The sequence below is a fragment of the Sorex araneus genome, chromosome 1 (assembly GCF_027595985.1).
Source record: "Sorex araneus isolate mSorAra2 chromosome 1, mSorAra2.pri, whole genome shotgun sequence".
Lineage (NCBI taxonomy): Eukaryota > Metazoa > Chordata > Mammalia > Eulipotyphla > Soricidae > Sorex > Sorex araneus.
In genome coordinates this window covers 9222785-9229158 of record NC_073302.1, presented here as the reverse complement: position 1 = coordinate 9229158, position 6374 = coordinate 9222785, and the positions used below count along the sequence as shown (strand labels likewise).

Here is a 6374-nt window from a genome sequence, read left to right as displayed (position 1 = left end):
GACAGAGACCACTTCCAGGTCCCGTGGCCGTCTCGGCCAATCGGAAGGCTCGGAGGGCAAGGGAGGGCGGGGAGCCCGGGGGGGCCGGGGGCCGGCGCGCGGGGCAGTGCGCGGAGCGGGGGCTTCTGCTGCCCACCCCGGCCAGGGCCCGGCCCCGCGCCCCGATCGTCCGTCCGCCCGCGGCCGCGAGGGCCTCGGTAAGTCCCTCCCGCCTCGGGATGTGGACTCGCACCTCCCCATCGCAGTCCCCATCGCCTGCCGCGTGCCGACGCCCCCCTCCCCACGGGCCACCCGCCGAGACGACCCGTCTCCCTCCGTTTGCCCTGATGTTGGGGTATCCGCAGATCTGCTGCTTTTTTGTTGTTGTTCGTTCGTTTGGGGCCCCCGCCATCCCCGAGACGCTCAGGGCTCACGCCTGGCGCCGCATCCCCGGAGCACTCCCAGGCCGGGCTCGGGAGACCCCCCCCCCCCTCCCCGGGATGCTGGGACTCAACCCGGGTCGTCCTGGTGCAAAGCAAACGCCCCTCCCGCTGTGCTGTCCAGCCTGCAGAGGTGCTGCTCGGTGCCCGGGTGGACTTGCTGTTCCCGAGTAGCATCATCCACGACGTTCTGCCAAGCAGAAAACTTGAGTACCTCTTCTTCAATCTGTTTTCCTTTTTCCTTTCTTTCTCTCGCCAATGCGGTTGTTCACCGGGGTGTGGGGTTTGGGGGGTGCTGATGGTGGTGGTGGTGGTGGTGGTGGTGGTGGTGGTGGTGGTTGTGAAGTGAGGTGTGTGTTTCCTCTTCTGTATCCCAGGCCTGTTATGCCATTGTGGTTGCACACATAATCACTCTCACTTTCATCTTTGGTCAATACGAAGTTGGGCGTTAAAGGCATTCGGGGTATGTCTAGCAGTCGCTGTTGCCGTGTCTAAGTTCATCCTCTGATTATATGGCTTTTCCAACCTTTGTTAGCAAGACTCGTTTCCCTATCAATGGTCTCGACACTTGAAAATTAACTGACCCTGTAAGCGAGGGGATTTTTTTTTTGGAGTGTGTTTTTAATAGAACCTCTAGACTATTTGCAGTGGACTCTGCCATGCTAGTACCGTTCTGTTTTAATTACTGAAGATTTGTAATTTGGGGAGTTAGGAAGTATGAGTCCTCCAGTCTACATCTTTTTAAAGGTTTTATTGGGGGGAAGAGGGCACATCTTGCAGTGCTCAGGGACCCTGCTTTGGGCTGGGGTCCTGGGTGCTGTCTGGGGACTGTGCATGAGAGAGAAATCAAGCAGGTATCAGACGCATGCAAGGCAAGCGCCTTAACCCCCGGGTACTGTCCCTGGCCCAATGTTGGCTTTTGTTTTTTTATTTTGGCATATTTGGGGCTCTGTGCCAGATGGATTTAAAGGTAAACTTTCAAGTTTCTAAGAAAAAGTCTCATTTTGTTGGAGAATGTGTTGAATTTGTAGATCACTTGGGTAATAGTGAAATCTTACAAATGATTGTCTTTCTCTTCATAAATACAGAATGACTTTGCCTTGTATTTGGTTCATTTCTTTCAACTGTTTCCTCTAATGTTCCGAACATTTTATTTCTTCTTTGATACTATTTTAAAATGGGAATATATGTGAGTGTCCTTTCCGTGTTGTTTGTTTTGGGTGTGTAGGAACACAGTTGCTTATTGTATGGGTCTTTCTCCTGCTCTTATTGCTTAGCGTGTCCCTGTGCTCCTCTCACCTGAAGGGGTGGTGTGTATCTCACATCTTATTTTTCCACTTCTTTGTCACTGGGCATTCTGATTGCTCCCATATCTGTTTCCTGGTCGTACTCAAGGGTGTCAGGGACTGTTTGTGGTGTGGTGCCTTGGATCACTCCTTGGGGACCACATGTACCAAGGATGAACCTGGACCTCCTTCATGCAAAGTATGCACTCAGCCCATTGACCTGTCTCGGAATCCTGCCCCCAGATAGTGAATATTATAAATAGCACTGCAGTGAACAAATGGGTGCATAGCTCTTTCAGACTAGCATTTTTGTATTCTTCGGGTAAACTGTGATTGGATTTGCAGGATCACGTGGTACACGAGCTTTAATAGAGGCTGTGCCAACTTACATTCTCACCATCAGTGTGCAAGGGTTTCTTTTACTCATTTCTGCCTTTTTTGATAAATGCTGTCTTCACTCGTAGGATGTGGCATGTCTTCTTCAGAACATGTCTGTTAGGCTCTTCACATTTTTTTTTTTTTATTTGAGTGGGGCCATCCCTGGTAGTCCTCAGGAGCTACTCCTGACTGTTCTCAGGGGTCAATCCTGTCTGGTCTCCTGGACTGTATGTGGTGACGGAGAGTGAACCGGTGTTGGCAGCATGCAAAGCAGTTGTCTTAACCACCTTGTAATATCTCATCGGCCCGCTTCCCTTTTGATTTTGGTTTTGGCGATCGCACCTGCTGTACTCAAGGCTTACTACTGACTCTGCATTCTGATATCAGTCTTGACAGGCCTGGGGGACCATATGCCGTAACAGGAATCGAACCTGGGTTGGCTACATAAAAGACAAGTGTTTCATCCACCTTTTTCTTTTTTTTTTTGGAAGGGCACCCCAGCAATGCTCAGGGATTGCTTCTGGCAGGGCCTGACGAAACTATGGGTACCTGGGATCCAACCCCAGTGGGCCATGAACAAGGCAAGACCCTTACTATCTCTTAAACCCTGGTCAGTCTTGTGCAAGGTCTGTGCAAGGCCAGTCTGGCTCCCCCTCCCTTTTTTTGGATGGGGTTCTTTATTCTTTTTTGCTGTTGAGTTTTATGAGTCCTATATGTATTGGATATTTAACCATTATCAAATGTACAGTGTGTTGGTTTTTCTCCTACTGAATAGTATGTCTTATTTTATTTTTTTGTGCATGTTTTTCTTTCAATGATAGTTTCTTATGCAGAAACGTTGTAGTTTCATGTGTTCCCATTTGTTTATATTTGCTTTTATTTTTCTTGACTTTGGAGTTGAATCTCTAAAGACATTGCTGAAGTCAATATCATGTCAAGGTTTGCCACTGTTATCTTCAGTCTATTTTATGGTTTCAGTTTTGACATTAATCTTCGCTCCATTTGGAGTTAGCTTTTGGATGAGATAAGGAACCAGTTTTATTCCTATCAATGTGATGGTCTGCTTTTCATAAGAACATTTATTTTTATTGAGGTATCTGTCATCATCAGAGTCACCGTCTCACAGTGATCAGGGGTCCCCTGGTACACTCAGGGTCGATGACTGTCCCCCCTGCCAAAGGATAAAGGAACAGGGGCCATGGGCTGGTAATTCATGTGATTGTTAATCAGTGGCTGTTTATTCAAATCTCTCAGCATTAATTATAGAGAAATTATAAAGGGTTGGGGGAGTAGCAATTACACGCAGGTGTGGTTGAACATTAATATAAATGGTGAACACATGTAAAGCCCTACCTTCAGGGATAGTTCTTCCAGGAGATCCACCCAAGGACAGAATCTCATGTAGGGTCTCCAGCACTCAAGATACCTGCTAGGCTGGGGCTGGCGTGATAGCACAGCGGGTAGGGCATTTGCCTTGCACGCGGCCGACCCAGGTTCGGTTCCCAACATCCCATATGGTCCCCCAAGCACCGCCAGGAGTAACTCCTGAGTACAAAGCCAGGTGTGACCCAAAAAGCAAAAAATAAATAAATAAATTAATTAAAGATACCTGCTAGGAGATCGTCCCAAGGCTGGAATTCCTTTTCCTTTCTGTTGCTGGTATTCTATTTAAACAATCATATTTAATTTACTTCTTAATAATATTTCTAGTCATATTGTATGAACACAGTAAGAGAGAGAAGCTTTATCTGTACCCTACATTAAGCTGAAAGGGTGGTTTTCCTTGGGGACATCTTACTGTGTTCCCTAGACTACAGCCCTCAGACCAGGTTAGTTTTTCCTCACTCCAACAGGGTCCTTATTCAGTTATTTTTTGGGGGGGCTATGCCAGAGTTTGTTCCATGACCATGTTCTTAATTTATCCTACTGAATATAGAGCTTAAGATCTCCCTTTTTGAAGCTGGGGTAGCTTACAAGTCCCTCTGTGGAACATACCTTTTGGGATGTTAGAAACTAAAGTCAATTTTAGGGCAACTGAGGATTAAATCAAGTAAAAATATGACAGATGCCCAGCAATAAATATTATTCGGAGTCAGTTAACTCCCATGTTACAAAAGCATAGCATTAACTGTCTTCCTGTGTCTGTACAAAAAGGTCATTACTCTAAAATGTAAGGGACGTAAAGGAAAGAGAAAAGCAGTATTTCAGAGTCATCAGAAGGTTAGACTTTACAAGATACTGTCTGATTTGAAGATATTTGTGACTAACAGGAAGAAGAGCACAAAGGAGGGGTTAAAGATGAACACTGAGGATTAGGAGTGCCCCGTGGGATAGCCTTGGGAGCACTGTGGTGGGTGTAACTCAGTTAACTCAGGCTCCCTGTGGGAGGAGAGAGGACAACCCAGTGTTCAACCTAAAGTGCGAGGAGCTGTAATCCAACAGTATCCAAGTGTATAATTGTAAAAGTGTGTAATTGTATGCTTGCTGCGCTGCCTCACTCATCCCTGCACCCGCGTTTAGAGATCCCTCCACCTCCCTCCTTAGAGATCCCTCCACCTCCCTCCCCTTTCCCCTGCCTGCCCCTTAGCCCCCTCATTTCCTTGTTCTATTGACCAAGTCTCAGGATTTGTTTACACTGGGGCTGTCTAATCCCTTTCTTTTTGTTTAAACTTCATTTTGTTTTGTTTGGGGGCAGTACCTTTTGGGATGTTAGAAACTGAGGTCAATTTTAGGGCAACTGAGGCTTATGGTCTGGGGTTATTCCTGGCTCTGCATGCGAGAATCACTCCTAGGGTTGCTCAGGAGACCATATGGGGTGCAAGGTAAGGGTTCTATGTGCAGAACTATCTCTCTGGCCCCTTTTAATTTAATTTAAACAAAATTTTCTTAGGCCCAAAGACTTAAGGGGTGTCCCCTGCCCCCCACCCCCAGCTCCCCCGAGGCCCTGCTTACTGCTCTATCCCAACCTTTCTTTTCTTTTATAATATATGTGTCTATGTGTATACATATATATACACACATATATAATATATATTTTTCACATATAAGCAAGATCATCCAGTATTTGTCTTACTTTCTGAGTCAATTCATTTAGAATGATACCCTCCGATTCCATCCAGACATCACTGATTGGGGAGACTTCACTTTCTCCATTTCTTTGCTCTTTGCTTCTTGACGTGGACTGATTAATTCTATTCCATTGATCACTGTCTATTCCATTATCTATTTTATCCCAGCGCTACAGTTTTGATTATTGTAAGCTGTGTAGTATAGCTGGCCGCCCAGAGCAAGGTGTCTCCCTTGTCCTTTCACTTGCTGTGGCTTTTTGTGATTCATGGTCTTTTGTGATTCCTTACACATTTCAGTAATGTTTGTTCTATTTCCTTGAATAATGTCACTGGGATTTTGAATGGCATTGCATTGAATCTGTGTAATGCTTTGGGTGGAATGGGCATTTTAACAATGTTAATTCTTCTTACCCATATCCATGGAGTATCTTTCTATTTGGTTTTTCTGTTTCTTTTAACAGTTGCCTGTAGTTTTTGATACATAATTCTTTTTGATGTAGTTACTGTGTTTCATTGATTTTTTTTTGTCTTTTCTAGTTTGTTTCCTGTGCATAGAGAAACTACAGGTTATTTAAATGTATGGCTTTTGTAGCTTACTATTCTGTATTGGTAGTTTCTAATTGCTTTTTAGAACTTTTTAAAATTTTAATTATATAAGTACTGATTTATAAAGTTGTTCGTGATGATTTGTTAGACATTTAGTATACCAACACAAATCCACCACCATTGCACCTTCCCACCACAAGTTTTTTATGATTTTTATGTATATATATCACATCATCTGCAAATACTGATGGTTTTACTACTTTTCCAATTTGGAACCCTCATATTTCCTTTGCTTGCCTACTTGCACTATCTAGGATTTCAAGTGCCGTGTTAAATAATAGGACTGAGAGTAGACACCCTTGTGCCTGATCTTGAAGGGAAAGCTTTCATTATTTCAACATTGAGTATGTTAGCTGTGTTTTGTCATAAGTGGTCCTTCCTATGGGGAGGTCTGTTCTTTCTGTCCCCGTAATGTTGAAAGTTCTTATCATTATTGGATGTTGAATCTTGTCAAAGTCTTCTCTGTACCTATTGATAGGATTGTTTGATTTTTCATGCAGCTAACTCGTGTTCGATTCCTCCGCCCTGCACGGCAGAGCCTGGCAAGCTACCCGTGGCATATTCAATATGCCAAAAACAGTAACAATAAGTTTCACAATGAGAGACGTTACTGGTGC

The 6374-nt window shown here is 44.7% G+C and overlaps 1 protein-coding gene across 3 annotated transcripts in view; it reads left to right on the top strand.

The window, feature by feature from the left end:
* The first annotated feature begins 67 nt into the window (after nt 1-67).
* The window catches only part of RABGAP1 (RAB GTPase activating protein 1), a 172402-nt gene continuing 166095 nt past the window's right edge, over nt 68-6374 (top strand). Inside the window, exon 1 of one of the 3 annotated variants that reach the window (XM_055123727.1) lies at nt 68-197. The gene's annotated coding sequence lies outside the window, so the exon portion shown is untranslated. The remainder of the gene's footprint in view (nt 198-6374) is intronic. The other 2 variants (XM_055123732.1, XM_055123730.1) reach the window with 2 other exon arrangements.